The following is a 19,280-nucleotide window of genomic DNA, read 5'->3' as shown; positions in this document are numbered from 1 at the left end:
AAAGAAAGAAAGAAAGAAAGAAAGAAAGAAAGAAAGAAAGAAAGAAAGAAAGAAAGAAAGAAAGAAACTATACCCCACTACCCCCAGACTGTCCTGCCACTGCTTCCCAGGACCTATGAGTAATAAACCTGGTTTTGTTCGAGTTCTCTGATGGGTGTTGCTGAGGCATATCTTGCAATCATAACAAGAACAAATGGGCTGGAGCAGCCACAGCAGAGGCTCTGTTCAGGGAAGCATCTGTGGTAATGTCCACAAGCACAAGGGAGTGTTTGGGCTTTCCTAGCCTGAGCATCCCTGTCAGTAGCCTGAGACATAAAGGGAACAGTATTAAATTCCACATTATCAGGAAGAGGAGTGAAGGTAGTGATGTAAAAAGATCGACAGAGTCTAGGTGAAAATTGTATTTTCATCTGAAATAAAGTTATATGAAGGGCTTAGGGCCAAATGTAGTTTCTTCCATACGAAGAATACAACTCATGATTAGTGTTTTTGGGGAATCTAGAGAAAATTTATTTGGCATGGTTTAAGTCATTTGAAATGAAATTATTTTTAGAAATCCAACATGACGCTTGGGTGGCTCAGTCAGTTAAGTGTCTGACTTTGGCTCAGGTCATGATCCCAGGGTCCTGGGATCGAGTCCCATATCAGGCTCCTTGCTCAGCAGGGAGCCTACTTTTCCCTCTGCCTGCCGCTTCCCCAGTTTGCTCTCTCTCTCTGACAAATAAATAAATAAAGTCTTAAAAAAAAAAGAAAGAAATCCAACATGTCCCATGTAAGACAAAAATTTTCAGCATTTGTGGTCCAAGATCAGGGAAAACGTTGGAACAGATGAAAATGGACAAAGAGAAAAATGTCTGTATATCAGACAGAGCAGAAGGTTAATAAAATGAGTACTTAAATTAATGGAGCACTTGAATTTAAACAAATGGAAATTCCAGAAAATATACAGAAGGATCAGATTCTACTTCCAAGCTTGATCTAAGAATAGCAGTTTCTGACTCTCTGAGGCTGTGCGCCCTGCTATCATGAGCAATTCTGCCCCAGGATGACTGGTCCTTACATCACTGGAACCCCGGTGATCCTTTTCAGAGCTGTCTTTATGTCTCTTTTCCTCAGGCTGTAGATGAAGCTATTCAGCATGGGCATGGCCATGTTGTACATCACCAAGTCTACTGCACTTGAGTGAGAGCTCTGGGGAGCAGCAGAGAAAAGGTACACACCTAGGGACATAGGATAAAATAAGGAGACAACTGAGAGGTGAGATGCACAGGTGGAAAATGCTTTATATTTGCCCTGAGCCTAAGAGATCCAAAATATGGAGGAAACTCTCTTAGAGTAAGAATAAAGGATCCCAGCCAGGGGAGCACTAGCCAGGAGCATAAAATACATCATCACGTTATTAAGAAAAGTGTTGGAACAGGCAAGTTGGACCACCTGATTGATTTCACAGAAGAAGTGGGAGATTTCCACATCTCTACAGAAGGACAGCCACAACACCATTAAGGTTTGTAGTAAGGAAGTCCGGGTATTCATCATCCAGGACACCAGAAGTAGCAGTCCTCAGAGCCAGGGATTCATGATGACCCTGTAGTGCAGGGGATGACAGATGGTCACAAAATGGTCATAAACAATCACAGCCAGGAGAAAGCTATCCAATCCAGTGAAGAGTAGGAAAAAGCATATCCAAGTGATGCAGTCTTCATAGTTTATAACTGTGCTTAGTCTGGATGTTCTGAAGCATCTTGGGGATGGTGGTGGAGGTGAAACAGATGTCTTCCTGTCCAACCAAAGGACAGGATGGAGAGGAAGAAGTACATGGGGGTGTGGAGGTGCGTGTCAGAGCTGATGGCCAGGATGATGAGCAGGCTTCAAAACATAGTAACCAGGGACTGGAGAAAAGATGGTGGAGGAGTAGGGGACCCTATTTCAACTGGTCCCCAGAATTGAGCTGGATATCTACCAGACCACTCTGAGTACCCACAAACTCAGCCTGAGATGTAAGAAGATCTGGATCTCTACAAACAGAATATCGTGGGTGGTTGGTTTTGAGGTACAAAGTGGGGAGCCGTGATTCCGCAGGCAGATATCAGAGGATAAATGGCAGCGGGAGGGAGCCTGGCCGTGGGGATCCTACACCTCTGGTGAGCGACAGCCTCATGCACTGGGGACAGGGCACAGACTTACAGACTGGTAGCGGTGGGGAAAGGACTTTAGGGCAGCCCCAGGGCAGAAACCCAGAGTGGCGGTGCAAACTGGGAGTGGCTGGTGGTTTTCGATGCACAAAGGGCAGAGACTTGCTCCGACCTGGAGGCAGGACAGGGAGCACTGTGGAGGGACGCACAAACCAGGATGTTGCAGTTTATAGCAGCACAGACAGAAACAGAGACAGTGTGGCCTGGAGAGCTCACTGAAGAACAGACTGCGATCTCTCTGCTCTGAGGCAGAGGATTGGAAATGGTCTCTTCTGCTCTGACTCTCAGAAGAGATGCAGAAAGCCACGAGGGAAAGCCGACAGAGAACAAAAGCCCCCAAAAAACAATTCCTACTGAACCCATCCCCCCCCACAGGGGGGCAGGGCAACTCTGCCCAAACAGGGTTGCCTGAGTAGCAGCAGGGCAGGCCCCTCCCCCAGAAGACAGGCTGGGAAAACAAGAGGCCAGCAACCCTAAGGTCCCTAGAGAACAGGTGCATCTTGCTTGGGTTCTGGTCAATAATTTGGACTCATACATTCCCTCAACCACCCAACAACAGAATGACTAGGAGGAGGAATCCCCAAAATAGAAAAGACTCAGAGATTATGACTTATGCCACAGATTTACAAATGGATGCAGATATAACCAAGATGTTGGAGATGGAATTCAGGCTAGCAATTGTGAAGACAATAGCTGGATTGGAGAAATCAATTAATGGCAACATAGAGTCTCTAAGGGCAGAAATGAAAGCTGAATTGGCAGAACTTAAAAATGCTATCAATGAGACCCAATCCAATCTAGATAATCTAACAGCTAGGGTAAGTGAGGCAGAAGAACGAATAAGCGACCTGGGAGACAATATAATAGATAAAAAGGGGAAAGAGGAGGCCAGGGAAAAACAACTCAGAATCCATGAAAATAGAATCAGAGAAATAAGTGACACCATGAAGCATTCCAATGTCAGAATAATTGGAAACACGGAGGGCGTGGAGAGAGAGAGAGGACTAGAAGATGTATTTCAGCAAATCGTAGCTGAGAACTTCCCTAATCTGGGGAATGAAACAAACATTCGTGTCCTAGAGGCAGAGAGGACCCCTCCCAAGACCAAGGAAAACAGGCCAAGACCCCAGCATGTAACAGTAAAACTCGCAAATCTTAGAACCAAGGAAACCATCTTAAGGGTAGTTAGGGGGAAGAGATTCCTTAAGTACAGAGGGAGGAACATCAGAATAACATCAGACCTATCCACAGAGACCTGGCAAGACATATTCAAGGTACTAAATGAGAAGAACATGCAGCCAAGAATACTTTATCCGGCAAGGCTGTCATTTAGAATGGATGGAGAGATGCGGAGCTTCCAAGACTGGCAGAAACTGAAAGAATATGTGACCACTAAGCCGGCCCTGCAAGAAATAGTAAGGGGGGTTCTATAAAAGGAGAAAGACCCCAAGAGTCATATACAACAGAAATTTACAGCGACAATCTATAAAAACAACGTCTTCACAGGCAACATGATGACAATTAATTCATATCTTTCAATAATCACTCTCAACGTAAATGGCCTAAATGCTCCCATAAGACGGCACAGGGTTGCAGATTGGATAAAAAGACAAGAACCATCCATATGCTGCCTACAAGAGACTCATTTTGAACCTAAAGATACATCCAGACTGAAAGTGAAGGGATGGAGATCCATCTTCCATGCCAGCGAACCTCAAAAGAAAGCTGGGGTAGCAATTTTTATATCAGACAAATTAGATTTTAAACTAAAGTCTGTAATTAGAGACACAGGAGGACACTATATCATTCTTAAAGGGTCTATCCAACAAGAAGATCTAACAATTGTAAATATCTATGCCCCCAACATGGGAGCAGCCATCTACATAAGCCAACTGTTAACCAAAATAAAGAGTCATATTGATAACAATACGTTAACTGTAGGAGACCTCAATACTCCACTCTCAGCAATGGACAGATCATCTAAGCAGAAAATCAACAAGGAAACAAGAGCTTTGAATGACACACTGGACCAGATGGACCTCATAGATATATACAGAACATTCCCACCCTAAAACAACAGAATACTCATTCTTCTCAAGCACACATGAAACTTTCTCCAGAATAGACCACATACTGGGTCACAAATCAGGTCTCAACCGATACCAGAAGATTGAGATTATTTCCTGCATATTCTCAGACCACAATGCTTTAAAACTGGAACTCAATCACAAGAAAAAAATTGGCAGAAATTCAAACACTTGGAAGCTAAAGACCACTCTGCTCAAGAATGTTTGGGCCAACCAGGAAATCAAAGAACTTAAACAATTCATGGAAGTCAATGAGAATGAAAACACATTGGTCCAAAACTTATGGCATACTGCAAAGGCGGTCCTAAGGGGGAAATACATAGCCATCCAAGCCTCACTAAAAAAAAAAAAAAGAAAGAAAAATCCCGAATTCACCAACTAACTAACTCTACACCTTAAAGAACTAGAGAAAAAGCAACAAACAATGCCTAAGCCACACATTAGGAGAGAAATAATTAAAATTAGAGCAGAGATCAATGAATTAGAAACCAGAAGCACAGTAGGTCAGATCAAAGAAACTAGAAGTTGGTTCTTTGAAAGAATTAATAAGATCGATAAACCACTGGCCAGACTTATCCAAAAGAAAAGAGAAAGGACCCAAATTAATAAAATTATGAATGAAAGGGGAGAGATCATGACTAACACCAAGGAAATAGAAACAATTATTAGAAATGATTATCAACAACTCTATGCCAATAAACTGAGCAATCTGGATGAAATGGAGGCCTTGCTGGAAACCTATAAGCTGCCAAGACTGAAACAGGAAGAAATTGACAACCTGAGTAGGCCAATAACCAGTAACAAGATTGAAGCGGTGATCAAAAACCTCCCCAAAAACAAGAGTCCAGGGCCTGATGGATTCCCTGGGGAATTCTACCAAACATTCAAAGAAGAAATAATACCTATTTTACTGAAGCTATTTCAAAAAATAGAAACAGAAGGAAAACTTCCAAACTCATTCTCTGAGGCCAGCATTACCTTAATCCACAAACCAGGCAAAGACCCCATCGAAAAGGAGAATTTCAGACTGATATCCTTGATGAATATAGATTCCAAAATCCTCAACAAAATCCTAGCTGATAGGATCCAACAATACATTAAAAGGATCATCCACCACGACCAAGTGGGATTTATCCCTGGGATGCAAGAGTGGGTCAACATTCACAAATCAATCAATGTGATAGAACACATTAATAAGAGGGGGGAGAAGAACCATATGGTCCTCTCAATTGATACAGAAAAAGCATTTGACAAAATAAACATCCTTTCCTGATTAAAACTCTTCAGAGTATAGGGATAGAGTGAACATTCCTCAAGTTCATAAAATCCGTCTATGAAAAACCCACAGTGAATATCATCCTCAATGGGGAAATGCTGAGAGCCTTTCCCTTAAGATCAGGAACACGTCAAGGATGCCCACTCTCACCACTATTGTTCAACATAATACTAGAAGTCCTAGTAACAGCAATCATACAACAAAAAGAAATAAAAGGTATTCAGAGAAAGACATGTATCATATGATCTCACTGATATGAGGAATTCTTAATCTCAGGAAACAAACTGAGGTTTGCTGGAATGGTGGGGGGTGGGAAGGATGGGGTGGCCGGGTGATAGACATTGGGGAGGGTATGTGCTTTGGTAAGTGCTGTGAATTGTGTAAGACTATTGAATCACAGACCTGTACCTCTGAAACAAATAATACATTATACGTTAAAAAAAAAAAAAAGAAGATAGTAGGAAAGGAAAAATGAAGGGGGGGGCAACCAGAGGAGGAGACAAACCATGAGAGACTATGGACTCTGAGAAACAAATTGAGGGTTCTAGAGGGGAGCGGGGTGGGGAGATGGGTAAGCCTGGTGATAGGTTTTAAAGAGGGCACGTATTGAATGGAGCACTGGGTGTTATACACAAACAATGAATTATGGAACACTACATCAAAATCTGATGATGTAATGTATGGTGATTAACATAACAATTTTATAAAAAGTAGTATATGTATACAGTGGAATATTGCTCATCCATAAAAAAAGAATGAAATCTTGCCATTTACAACGATGTGGATGGAACTAGATTGTATTATGCTAAGTGAAATAAGTCAGTCAGAGAAAGATGACTACCATATGATTCAGTCATATGTGGAATTGAAGAAACAAAACAAATGATCGTGTGAAAAAAGAGAAAGAGAGAGGTAAACCAAGATACAGACTCTTAACTCTTGAGAACAAACTACTGGTTACCAGAGGGGAGGTGGGTGAGGGGGATGGGTGAAATAGGTGACAGGGATGAAGGAGGGCATTTGTGATGAGCACAAGGTGATGTATGGAAGTGTTGAATCACTAAATTCTACACCTGAAACTCATACTACATTGTATGTTAGCTAACTGGAATTTAAACAAAAACTTTAAAAACTGAAAAATAATATAGGGTAAGAAATAAATGAAAGCCATTTGATTGAAAATTATTATGTTGTTTTATCCTTCTCACTAGTCATCTCCACCAAATGGAACAAGGCAATGATACACAGATTTCAGAGATTCTTCTTCTGGGATTTTCAGAGGATCCAGAACTGCAGCCCCTAATATTTGGGCTTTTCTTCTCCATGTACCTGATCACTGTGTTTGGAAACTTGTTCATCATCCTGGCCATCAGCACAGACCTCAACCTCCACATGTATTTCTTCCTCGCCAACCTGTCTTTTGTAGACGTCTGTTTCACCACCACCACCATCCCCAAGATGCTGTGGAACATCCAGACTCACAGCAAAGTGATCACTTAGGAAGTCTGCCTCAGCCAGATGTATTTTTTCATACTCTTTGCCATGTCGAATGTCTTTCTCCTAAGTGTGATGGCCTATGACCGCTTTGTGGCCATCTGCCACCCCCTGCACTACAAGGACATCATGAACCCCCAGCTTTGTGGACTGTTGGTTCTTGTGTCCTGGATCATGTCTATTCTGAATTCCTTGTTACAAAGTTTAATGATGTTGCTGCTTTCCTTCTGTACACACTTCCAAATCCCCCACTTTTTTTGTGAACTCAATCAGATGATTCATCTTGCCTCTTCTGACACCTTTATTAACAACTTGGTGATTTATTTTGCAGCTGTCCTGCTGGATGGGGGTCCTTTTGCTGGGATCCTTTACTCTTATTCTAAGATTGTTTCCTCCATATGTAGAATATCATCAGTTCAGGGCAAGTATAAAGCATTTTCCACCTGTGCATCTCACCTCTCAGTTGTCTCCTTATTTTATTGTATGATGCTTGTTGTGTACCTTAGCTCTGCTGCTCCCCAGAGCTCCCACACAAGTTCAGTAGCCTTGGTGATGTACATGGTGGTCACACTCATGCTGAACCCCTTCATCTACAGCCTGAGGAACAGAGAATTAAAGAGGGTTCTGCAAAGAATCATTGGGGTTCCAGTAATGTGAGGGCCAATCATCCTGGAGCTGAAGAAGTGCCCATGATTATAGGGCTCACTGCCTCAGAGCCAGGAACTGACATTCTTCTATCAGGCTGTGGAAGTAGAATAGATTCCTCTTATTTATTTCCTGGAATTTTTTTGAATTCAACATCTCCATACATTTAAGTAACTCACTTTATTAGGCTTCTGTTCTGCCTGATATACAGACAGTTTTCTTCTTTGTCCATTTCCTACTTTTTCAAAATTTTTTCCAGCCTTGAAAAAAACATTTGGAAATTCCCATTTATGTCATAGGGTATGATTTTCTTAAGAGTACTTTCTACTCAAAAAACATATATCACCCCAAGTAATTTTCTCTTATTTTATTAAAAGGATAGTCATGAGTCATATTATTTATAAAGATAAAAACTAGTTTGATAATGAAGGACATTTATATAATTTTACTTTAAAGGAAAGTATGAGATCTCAGTTTTTCACTTTTGTGTACATCAATACTTTGTACCTCATTGCCTTCACTGCTCATCCTGACAATGTAGACTAACTTATAGTTTGTCCTATAGGTAGTCACTGAGCTCCACACTCCTTATTAGGATCATGTTCTCCTATGCAGCTGTGTCCATCGTACCTACTACACTAATTGGCAAAATGATTACCAAGTACATCTCTCCAAGTGGAGTCTACGTAGAAATGTATATTAGAATAAATATATTAACTTCATGTGGCCTTTGAGTCAGGGAAGATCTTAAATATGATGAAGAAAACTTGAAATTATAATTTGTATTACAGAGCAAAATATTTAATTTTATGCTGTCTATCTACTCACTGAATGTGGAGTTTGATGTCCATGTAGAAGAGCTGGGTTTTCCCTGTTGGGGTGAAGAATTGGTTGGCGTATTTGTGGTATTTTACTGAATCATCTTCCTCTTTCTGCTGCATATAAATAAGACTCTTTCCTCTGCTCTAAATGAAAGATCTCCTCTTTTCTAAATTCTAAACCATAACCAGGAAATGGGCAATGATTGAACAATATCAATATCATCCATTCTATATCATCCATTACGTATCCTCAGGATCAAAGGATGACTCATTAGAGAGATTCAACTCCTGTTCAGTCATGTGATTCAGGTCACACTTTTGTGCAAGAGGCACGTCCTTCCAGCCTCTTTTGGTTACTTGGAAGGAATCCTAAGACTGTCTTTAGTACAGTCTTCTGAAATAAACATGTACAAGCACTTTGTTGAGTCCAAAGAAAACATTCGTTAGGAATGTATGTATATGTGTGTGTACATTTGTTTACATCTTTCTCTCAAATAAACACATTCACACACATCTATATAGACACACAGAGACTTATTTAAATCTCTTCTATTGGGGCGCCTGGATGGCTCAGTCGTTAAGCGTCTGCCTTTGGCTCAGGTCATGATCCCAGGGTCCTGAGATCGAGCCCCGCATCAGGGTCCCTGTGCAGCGGGAAGCCTTCTTCTCCCTCTCCCACTCCCCCTGCTTGTGTTCCCTCTCTCGCTGTCTCTCTCTGTCAAATAAATAAATAAAATCTTTTTTAAAAATTAGAATAAATAAATAAATCTCATCTACTGTGTTGAAATAAAACCTGAAGTTTGGAGGGGATACATATCAAAGGATAAATATTTTAATCAACATAAAATAGAAAGAATGTAGAATTTTGACACAAACATTAAAGTAGAATAGGTGACCTTAATTTTATTTTATTTTATTTAATATGCAAGCATTTTTTCTTTTTTAATTTTTTATTTAAATTCAATTAATTAACATATGTTGTATTATTTATTTCAGGGGTACAGGTCTGTGATTCATCAGTCTTATATAATACCCAGTGCTCATTACAACATGGCCATACCACCCTGAACGTGCCCAATCTTGTCTGATCTCGGAAGCTAAGCAGGGTTGGGCCTAGGTAGTACTTGGATAGGAGACGTTAATTTTAATAAAGGATTGGTTTTGTTTTTTTTAATCTCAAATCTTCAAAGTCTCAGAGTCAAAACCACATTTGCATTTATTCAGTGGGAAATCACTGTCCAGCTAATGGGGCAGAATGTCTCCTAACTAAAACTAATTTTCTCCTTCCACTTTGGTGGGATTTCAATACCAAATGCTTTTACCCAAGGGAAGTTCACTGAATGAGTTGAAAGTTTCAAACTCCATTTCTACAAACAATATTTTTCTGAACAAATGTCTGTATTTGATTCCTGCTCTAACAAATGACCACAAATGGCTTAAAACAAAGATTTATGTTATGTTTCTAGAAAATCAGAAACCTGAAATGGTTCTCGTTGGTCTAAAATTAAGAAGTCTGCAGAGCTGTGATCTTTCTAGACACTCCAGAGGAGAATTCACTCCCTTTCCTATTTCACTTTTCAGTGGCTACTTGCCTTTCTTGTCTCATGGCCCTTTTCCATCTTCAAAGCCCACAGCCCAGAGTCTGCAAATGTCTCTCAGATTCCAATTCTTTGTTCTCCCTCTTCCACATATAGAGTACTATTGTGATTACACTAGTCCCATCTGGATAACCCAGGCTAATCTTTTTATAGAGATCACTGATTAGCAGCCTTATTCTATCTACTAGCTGAATTCCCCTTGCTATGTAAACATTTTCAAAAGTTCTTTCTTTAGGATGTGGATATCTTTTAGAAGCCCTTATTCTGCCTATTATGAAGTCTTTTTCAAATATGAATTTCTTGATGTCACTCAAGAGCCCTTATATAATAGAATTGAGGGGTGACTGGGTGGCTCAGTCATGTGAGTGTCCAACTCTTTATTTATGCTCAGGCCATGACCTCAGGTCCTGGGATCAAAACCTGCATCAGACCCTGTGCTCAGCTAAGAATCTGCTGGAGATATATCTCTCACCCTCTCCCTCTGCTCCTCCCCTACTGTCCGTCTCCCTAAAATATTTTTTAAAAAATTAAAATTAAAAAATAATTTAACACAAAATTTATCAACACCTATAGAGTTATGGGAAAAAACTTTCTTTCAAAATTATAAATACAGAAGAATCTTAGTGGAGAAGATCTAAAGCTACCTACATGTGTCTCTAACACAGGAAGACAGCTTGTTCTCAAACTGTGCCCCACAGACCAGGACCTATAGCACCAACATCACCTGGGAGCTTATTATAAATGCAGAATCCCTGGGCACTGGACATGTGATGAATCAGAATTTGCATTTTAGCTCCAATGTTGGTGATTTGTATATACAATGAAGGTAGAAAAATGCTGGTCTAGAATCATATTTCTCACCTTCTAACTGTTGACACTTGGGGCTGGATAAATATTTGTGTTGGGTGCTGTCTCAGGGATTATAAAGGTTAAGCTGCATCCCTTCAGACATGGCCCAAATATCCCAAGGGCAATATCATGTCTGGTTGAGAACCACTGTACCAGAGTTTGAGAACTGGAATCATCATGACAGAATTCCAATCAAGGCTTCATCCAGTCCTATGCTTATAACTGATTTTGTGATTTATACTAAAAAATATAGATTTGGTCTTCATCCCCAGTTCTGGCACAGAGTTTCTCAAACTTGGAATTTCCTAAGTGGTGAGATCCATAAAGTTATCTTTTGTAGGTTAATGAGGTGACATTGGGAAAGTACCTAAAGAGAGAGGCTGCTTGCCAAGGGGAGCAACCATGTGGTTAGAGGACTGGAATGTTAGGACCAACCCCTTGACCTCCTGGGATGGGAAAGGGGCCGGAGATGGTGTCTAATCACTAATGGACAATGATTTAATCAATCGTATCTGTATCATGAAGCTTCCATAAAACCCAAAATGATGGTTCAGAGAGCTTCCAGGTTGGTGAATATTTGGAGACTGGTAGAGTGGCATACTTGGAGAAGGCATGGAAGTGCCACACCCTTTCTCCATAACTTGTCCTGTGCATTTCTTCCATCTGGCATCATCCCTTCCCTGAGGCAGCACAGCTCAAGAGGGAAATACTCGAGAGGCACACATAAACTTGAGTATACACAAGCTCGACTACTGAGTCCATCATGTGACCCACTAAAATCAGACCTGAGGTGAGCATGAGGATTCTTGGTAGAGAAGGTCTAAAAACAACTATCCCTGACTCAAACACTGAACCACAGCCTTAGTACCCAGACTGGTCCATAGACCAGTACTGGTGGCATCAGTAACAATTGGGAAGCAGTTACAATTATAGACATCTCTGAGCCTCACCCACATCCTGCCAAATCAGATCTGAATTTGAACAGCATCCCCAAGTGATACATATATGCGTTAATGTTAGAGAAGTTCTGGTCTAGAATAGTGTTCTCAACGTCTCTACTGTTGACATTTGTGCTAGATAATTCTTTGTGGTGGGAACCATCCTGTGCATTGTGGGATATGGGGCAGCATCCCTGGCCTCAAGTCACTAGGTGCCAGTAGATATCCCTAGTTATGACAACCAGAGATTTCTCCATATCTTGTCAAGAGTTGTCTGGAGGCAAAATCGCCCCTGGTTGAGAACCAGTGACCAGAGTATGAGAATTGGAAATATCTTGGTGGAGTTCCAGTCAAAGATCATCCTTTCCTCAGCTCATAACTCAGGGTAGGTCATTTCACACTCTGAGCCCCACTTTTACAAGTATATATTAAGGTTCATTATAGTACAGTCCTTACAGAGTAGACTTTTGTATATATGAAATAAAACAACCACATAGAATTCTCAGCTCAGTGTATGGTTCATAAAACAATCTATCTCATAATTAACACACTTTTTAAAATGGAACACTAAATGACACTCCTTAATTTGTGTTATCAGTATGATTCACCTGGTTGAATAGTCAAAAGCATCATGAAGACAAGAGCACAGTATCAATATGTTTATAGTAAACTAACATGCCCCTCTCTCTTGTTGAAGAGGGGAGTAGCATTTTTCTAGAGATATTAGGAGATCTTCTCTGCCATACAGAACACTTTGGAAGTCCATGAGACATGGTTAAGCAGGTTCCTCAGTCTTATTTGGAGAAAACATGAACTTAAAATGGGGATTAGATGGAAGGAGGTTAGAGCTCTGGAAGTCAGACAAGATCATGGAGAAGAAGTAATAAAACCTGGATTCATCTGACTTCTAAACTTGTCTCCTGGGAACAGACAATTGGCTGGCAAACATTTCTTATGCCCAGACCAGTGGCCCACGGGGAAATAATATCCTCAGAGGTGGGATAACAAAGATAACAAAGCCTGCACTTAAAGAGCAGGCACAGAGAACTATAAATATCTCCTCCACTGCAGTCCCTTACCATGTTGAATCCTTGTGCAGGAAAGGGCATGGTTGTTGCTTTTGGGTTCCTAAGGCTGACTGGGGGACCCATGCTTCACTCCTTCCTGTTGTCCTGTCTGTAAGCAGGCTTGAGTTTCCATCACCAGACATCCAGGGAGGAATTTGGTCTCCACATGGAGATTTTCATTTTATAGTCTCCAACTAGGTGAGTCTGAGAGCTCAACAGGTATTTCAGGAATGGATCAGAGAGAATGAAACCTGAGAACCTTTACCTGAGGTTACCTGGGAGCCTAACCAGTCTATCTAGAGCCTAGAGATTGCATGTTTGTTTGCTGGGTTGATTACTAAGGTTAAAAATAATTCATATGAATGGATAAAGAAGATGTGGTATATATATACAATGGAATATTATGCAGCCATCAAAAGGAATGAAATCTTGCCATTTGCAATGACGTGGATGGAACTGGAGGGTGTTATGCTGAGGGAAATAAGTCAATCAGAGAAAGACATGTATCATATGACCTCACTGATATGAGGAATTCTTAATCTCAAGAAACAAACTGAGGGTTGCAGGAGTGGTGGTGGGAGGGAGGGATGGGGTGGCTGGGTGATAGACATTAGGGAGTGTATGTACCATGGTGAGCACTGTGAATTGTGCAAGACTGTTGAATCGCAGATCTGTACCTCTGAAACAAATAATACATTATATGTTTAAAAAAATTTTTTTTAATGAAAAAAAGAAGAAGATAGCAAGAGGGGGAAGAATGAAGGGGGGGAAATCAGAGGGAGGATGAACCATGAGAAATGATGGACTCTGAAAAACAAACTGAGGGTTCTAGAGGGGAGGAGGGTGGGAGGATGGTTTAGCCTGGTGATGGGTATTAAAGAGGGCACGTTCTTCATGGAGCACTGGGTGTTATACACAAACAATGAATCATGGAACACTACACCAAAAACTAATGATATAATGTATGGTGATTAACATAACATAATAATAATATAAAAAAGCTAATGAAGTACTATATGGTGACTAACATAACATAATAAATAAATAAATAATAAATAAATAAATAAATAAATAATTTTTTTTAATTACAAAAAAAAAAAAGTGCCAGGACAGTTCAAAGGTAAGGAAACCAGAATATCCACATGCAACAAATGAGAGGGGCCCTTCCATTCATCATCTACAAATATGATTCCAAATGGATCACAGATCTAACCACAAGAAATAAAAACTGTAAGCACTTAGAAGAAACCAGAAGTACATCTCCACAACACTGGATTTGACCAGATTTCCTGGATATACCACCAAAGATACAAGCAACGAGAGAAAAAATACTTCAGCAAAATTAAAAATATCTCTGCATCAAAGGGAACTATTTCTCAAGTGAAAATGCAACCCACAAATGGAAAAAAAATTGGCAAACTACATACCTGATCATAGGTTAATGTCCAAAATATGTACAAAAATTCAATAGCAAAAAACCCAAACAACTCAATTTTTAAAAGGCAATGCTTTTACTTAGATTCCAGTTAGTTAACATGCACGTAATATTAGTTTCAGGTATACAATAGAGTGATAAACACTTCCATAATAAAAAAAAAATTTTAAATACATTTAAGTTGTCTGCAAAGAGTGAAAACTTGACCTCTTCTTTGCCAATTTGGATGTATTTTATTTCTTTTTGTTTTCTGATTCCTGATGCTAGGACATGATACATTATGTAGAAAACCCAAAAGACTTCACCCAAAAATTAGTAGAACTGATACAGGAATTCAGCAAAGTTGCAAGATATAAAATCAAAGCACAGAAGTCAGTTGCATTACCATACACTAACAATGAAGCAGAAGAAAGAGAAATCAAAGAATCAATCCCATTTATACTTGCACCAAAAATCATAAGATACCTAGGAATAAACCCAGAAATGGACCTTCAACTCTATGGTCAACTAATCTTCCACAAAGCAGGAAAGAATACCCAGTGGGAAAAAGTCTCTTCAACGAATGGTTTGGGAAAACTGGACAGCCACTTGCAGAAGAATGAAACTGGACCACTTTTTAGACCATATACAAAAATAAACTAGAGATGGATGAAAGACTTAAATGTGAGACAGGACTCTCAAAATCCTAGAGAACACAGGCAGCAACCTCTTTACCTCAGCCACAGCAAATTCTTGATAGACACATCTCCAAAGACAAGGGAAACAAAAGCAGGAAAAATAAACTATTGGGATTTCATCAGGATAAAATCTTTTGCACAGCAAAAGAAACAGTAGGGGCGGAGCAAGATGGCGGAGAGTAGGAGACCTGGATTTCGTCTGGTCTGAGGAATTCAGCTGGATAGGGATCAAACCATTCTGAACACCTACAAACCCAACAGGAGATCGAAGAAAAGAATAGCAACAACTCTCTGAACAGAAAAGCGACCACTTTCTGGAAGGTAGGACGTGCGGAGAAGTGAATCTGAGGCGATATTCAGGATGATAGACAGCGGGGGAGGGGGCCTCCGTTGGCCGCTTCTGGCAAGTGATAGAGCCGCGGAGCACAAAATCAGAACTTTGAGAAGTCGGCTCCACGGAGGGACATCACTTCAGTGGCTAAGCAGGGGGTGGAACCCTCACGGGACAGTGTGGTCTCACGACCCTCGGGGTCACAAAAAGACTGGGAGTGCCTGAGTGCGGCAGAGCTCCCAGGTATCAGAGCGGGGAAGCCGGCTGCAGAGACGGAGCCGAGGAGCAAGCTCTCAGCTCGGGGTTGCCATAAACTGTAATCGGTGACAGTCGGGCCACTGCTCCTCCAGCAGGGACCCAACAAGCGCCAGATCCGGGAAGACTCCCATTCCTCCCCTGGGAGGAGTGGCGCGGGAGTGTACCGCAGGGATCTGCTGGGTTTGGAGACTCCACACGGGGTCAGGTGCCAGAGTTAGAAACGCTCAGTCACAGGCCGGGTGAGCACGGAGTGCGGCCGGAGACTGGGGAGACGGGAGTGACTGACTGCCTTTTTCTTGGGGCGCACTGAGGAGCGGGGCCCCAGGTTCTCAGCTACTCCCGGGAGGAGATTGGGAGGCCGCCATTTTAATTCTCGTCCTCCAATGCTGGGGAAAGCTTGCAGGGAACAAAAGCTCCCAAGAGCAAACCTGAGCAGATTACTTAGCCTAGACTCAGCAAGGGCGGGGCAAGTCAGCCTCCGGCAAAGACATTTGCGAACCACAGCAACAGGCCCCTCCCCCAGAAGATCAGCACGAACAGCCAGCCAAGACCAAGTTTACCAATCAAGGAGAACGGGAGAACTCCAGCGCTAGGGGAATAATGCACAAAGAATGCATGGCTTTTTTTACCATGATTCATTAGTCTTTCAAAGTTAATTTTTTAACTTTTTTTTTAATTTTTCTTTTTCCCTTTTCCAACCAACATCTTATGAATCCCTTTTTTAAAAAAAAATATTTATTTTTCATTTTTAGAGTCATATTCTATCCCTTCAGAGTAGGTACCTTTATTTTTGGCATATATATATAAGTTGTTCTCTCTTTCAAATTTTGAGATACAGTTTCTTCTAATGTATCAAAATATACGCTAAATCTCTAGTGTATGGCTTTTTTCCAGTCTCCTGCCTGATCACATTCTCTCCCCTTTTTTTCTTTCTTTCTTTCTTTTTTTTTTAATACTCTTCTTTATTTTTTCAAACGCCTTCTGATCAATTCCTTTTTTAAAATGTTTTTATAATTTTCATCTTTACAGTCATATTCCATCCCGTCATCGTATCAAACCTTATTTTGTACATATATGTCTTTCTTTCGTTAAAATTTTAGGAGGCACTTTCTTCGAACAGACCAAAATATACCCAAAATCTAGTGTGTGGCACTGATCTATGCACCAGCTTGATCATATTTCATCATATTCTGTTTTTTGTGTTTTGCTCTGTTTTTGTTTGTTTTTATCTTTTTCTTTCTTTCCCTTTCTTTTCCCCTGGCTTCAGGTCTTTTCTGATTTGTTTAGAGTATATTTTCTGGAGACGTTGTTAACCTGTTAGCATTTTCTTCTCTCATTCATCTATTCTCCTCTAGACAAAATGACAAGACAAAAAAAAATCACCTCAACAAAAAGAACAAGAGGTAGTATCATCGACCAGGGACCTACTCAATACAGACATTAGTGCAATGTTGGACCTAGAGTTCAGAATCATGACTTTGAAGATACTAGCTGGGCTTGAAAAAGCATGGAAGTTATTAGAGAAACCCTTTCTGGAGAAATAAAAGAACTAAAATCTAACCAAGTCAAAATCAAAAAGGCTATTGATGAGGTGCAATCAAAAATGGGGGCACTAACTGCGAGGATAAATGAGGCAGAAGAGAGAATCAGCGATATAGAAGACCAAATGATGGAAAATAAAGAGGCGGAGAAAAAGAGAGATAAACAACTACTGGATCACGAGGGCAGAATTGGAGAGATAAGCGATACGATAACATGAAACAACATTAGAATAATTGGGATCCCAGAAGAAGAAGAACGAGAGAGAGGGGCAGAAGGTATATTGGAGCAAATAATAGCAGGGAACTACCCTAATGTGCGGAAGGAAACAGGCATCAAAATCCAGGAGGCACAGAGAACCCCTCTCAAAATCAATAAAAATAGGTCAACACCCCGACACCTAATAGTAAAACTTACGAGTCTCAGAGACAGAGAAAATCCTGAAAGCAGCTCGGGAGAAGAGATATGTAACCTATAATGGTAGAAACATTATTGGCAACAGACCTATCCACAGAGACCTGACAGGCCAGAAAGGACTGGCACGATCTCCTCAGAGCACTAAACGAGAAAAATATGAAGCAAAGAATACTATATCCAGTGAGGCTGTCATTGAAAATAAAAGGAGAGATAAAAAGCTTCCAGGACAAACAAAAACTAAAGGAATTTGCAAACACGAAACCAGCCCTCCAAGAAATATTGAAAGGGGTCCTCTAAGCAAAGAGAGAACCTAAAAGCTGCACAGACCAGAAAGGAACAGAGACAATATACAGTAACAGTCACCTTACAGACAATACAATGGCACTAAATTCATATTTTTCAATAGTTACCTTGAATGTAAATGGGCTCAGTGCCCCAATCAAAAGACACAGGCTATCAGATTGGATTAAAAAACAAGACCCATCCATATGCTGTCTGCAAGAGACTCATTTCAGACACAAAGACACCACCACATTGAAAGTAAGGGGGTGGAAAACCATTTACCATGCTAATGGACACCAAAAGAAAGCTGGGGTAACAATCCTTAGATCAGACAAATTAGATTTTAAAACAAAGACTGTAATAAGAGATGAGGAAGGACACTATATCCTACTTAAAGGGTCTATCCAACAAGAAGATCTAACAATTGTAAATGTCTATGCCCCGAACATGGGAGCAGCCAATTATATAAGGCAATTAATAACAAAAGCGAAGAAACACATTGACAACAATACAATAATAGTGGGGGAATTTACATCCCCCTTACTGAAATGGACAGATCATCTAAGCAAAAGATCAACAAGGAAATAAAGACTTTAAAAGACACACTGGACCAAATGGACTTCACAGACATGCTCAGAACATTCCATCCCAAAGGAACGGAATACACATTCTTCTCTAGTGCCCATGGAACATTCTCCAGAATAGATCACATCCTAGGTCACAAATCAGGTCTCAACTGGTACCAAAAGATTGGGATCCTTCCCTGCATATTTTCAGACCACAATGCTTTGAAACTAGAACTCAATCACAAGAGGAAAGTCGGAAAGAACTCAAATACATGGAGGCTAAAGAGCATCCTACTAAAGAATGAATGGGTCAACCAGGAAATTAAAGAAGAATTTAAAAAATTCATGGAAACCAATGAAAATGAAAACACAACTGTTCAAAATCTTTGGGATACAGCAAAGGCAGTCCTGAGAGGAAAGTATATAGCAATACAAGCCTTTCTCAAGAAACAAGAAAGGTCTCAAATACACAACCTAACCCTACACCTAAAGGAGCTAGAGAAAAAACAGCCCATAAAGCCTACCCAGCAGGAGAAGAGAAATAATAAAGATCAGAGCAGAAATGAATGAAATAGAAACCCAAAGAACAGTAGAAGAGATCAACCAAACTAGGAGCTGGTTCTTTGAAAGAATTCACAAGATTGATAAACCCCTGGCCAGACTTATCAAAAAGAAAAATGACCCAAATCAACAAAATCATGAATGAAAGAGGAGAGATCACAACCAACACCACAGAAATACAAACAATTATAAGAACATATTATGAGCAACTCTATGCCAGCAAATTAGATAACCTGGAAGAAATGGA

The 19,280-nt window shown here is 40.5% G+C and overlaps 2 pseudogenes; one reads left to right on the top strand and one right to left on the bottom strand.

Annotated features, from left to right (window-relative positions):
* Nucleotides 1-1,056: 1,056 nt before the first annotated feature.
* Nucleotides 1,057-2,555, bottom strand: LOC112816517 (olfactory receptor 7A17-like; annotated as a pseudogene).
* Nucleotides 2,556-6,779: 4,224 nt separating this feature from the next.
* LOC112816516 (olfactory receptor-like protein OLF4) lies at nucleotides 6,780-7,706 on the top strand (annotated as a pseudogene).
* The last annotated feature ends 11,574 nt before the right edge of the window (nucleotides 7,707-19,280 follow it).

This window comes from Callorhinus ursinus, unplaced genomic scaffold (assembly GCF_003265705.2).
Source record: "Callorhinus ursinus isolate GAN/ISIS: 27379988/994484 unplaced genomic scaffold, GSC_fseal_2.0 scaffold82, whole genome shotgun sequence".
NCBI lineage: Eukaryota > Metazoa > Chordata > Mammalia > Carnivora > Otariidae > Callorhinus > Callorhinus ursinus.
The sequence above is the reverse complement of the archived record's forward strand: the minus strand, read 5'-3'. Positions and strand labels throughout refer to the sequence as shown.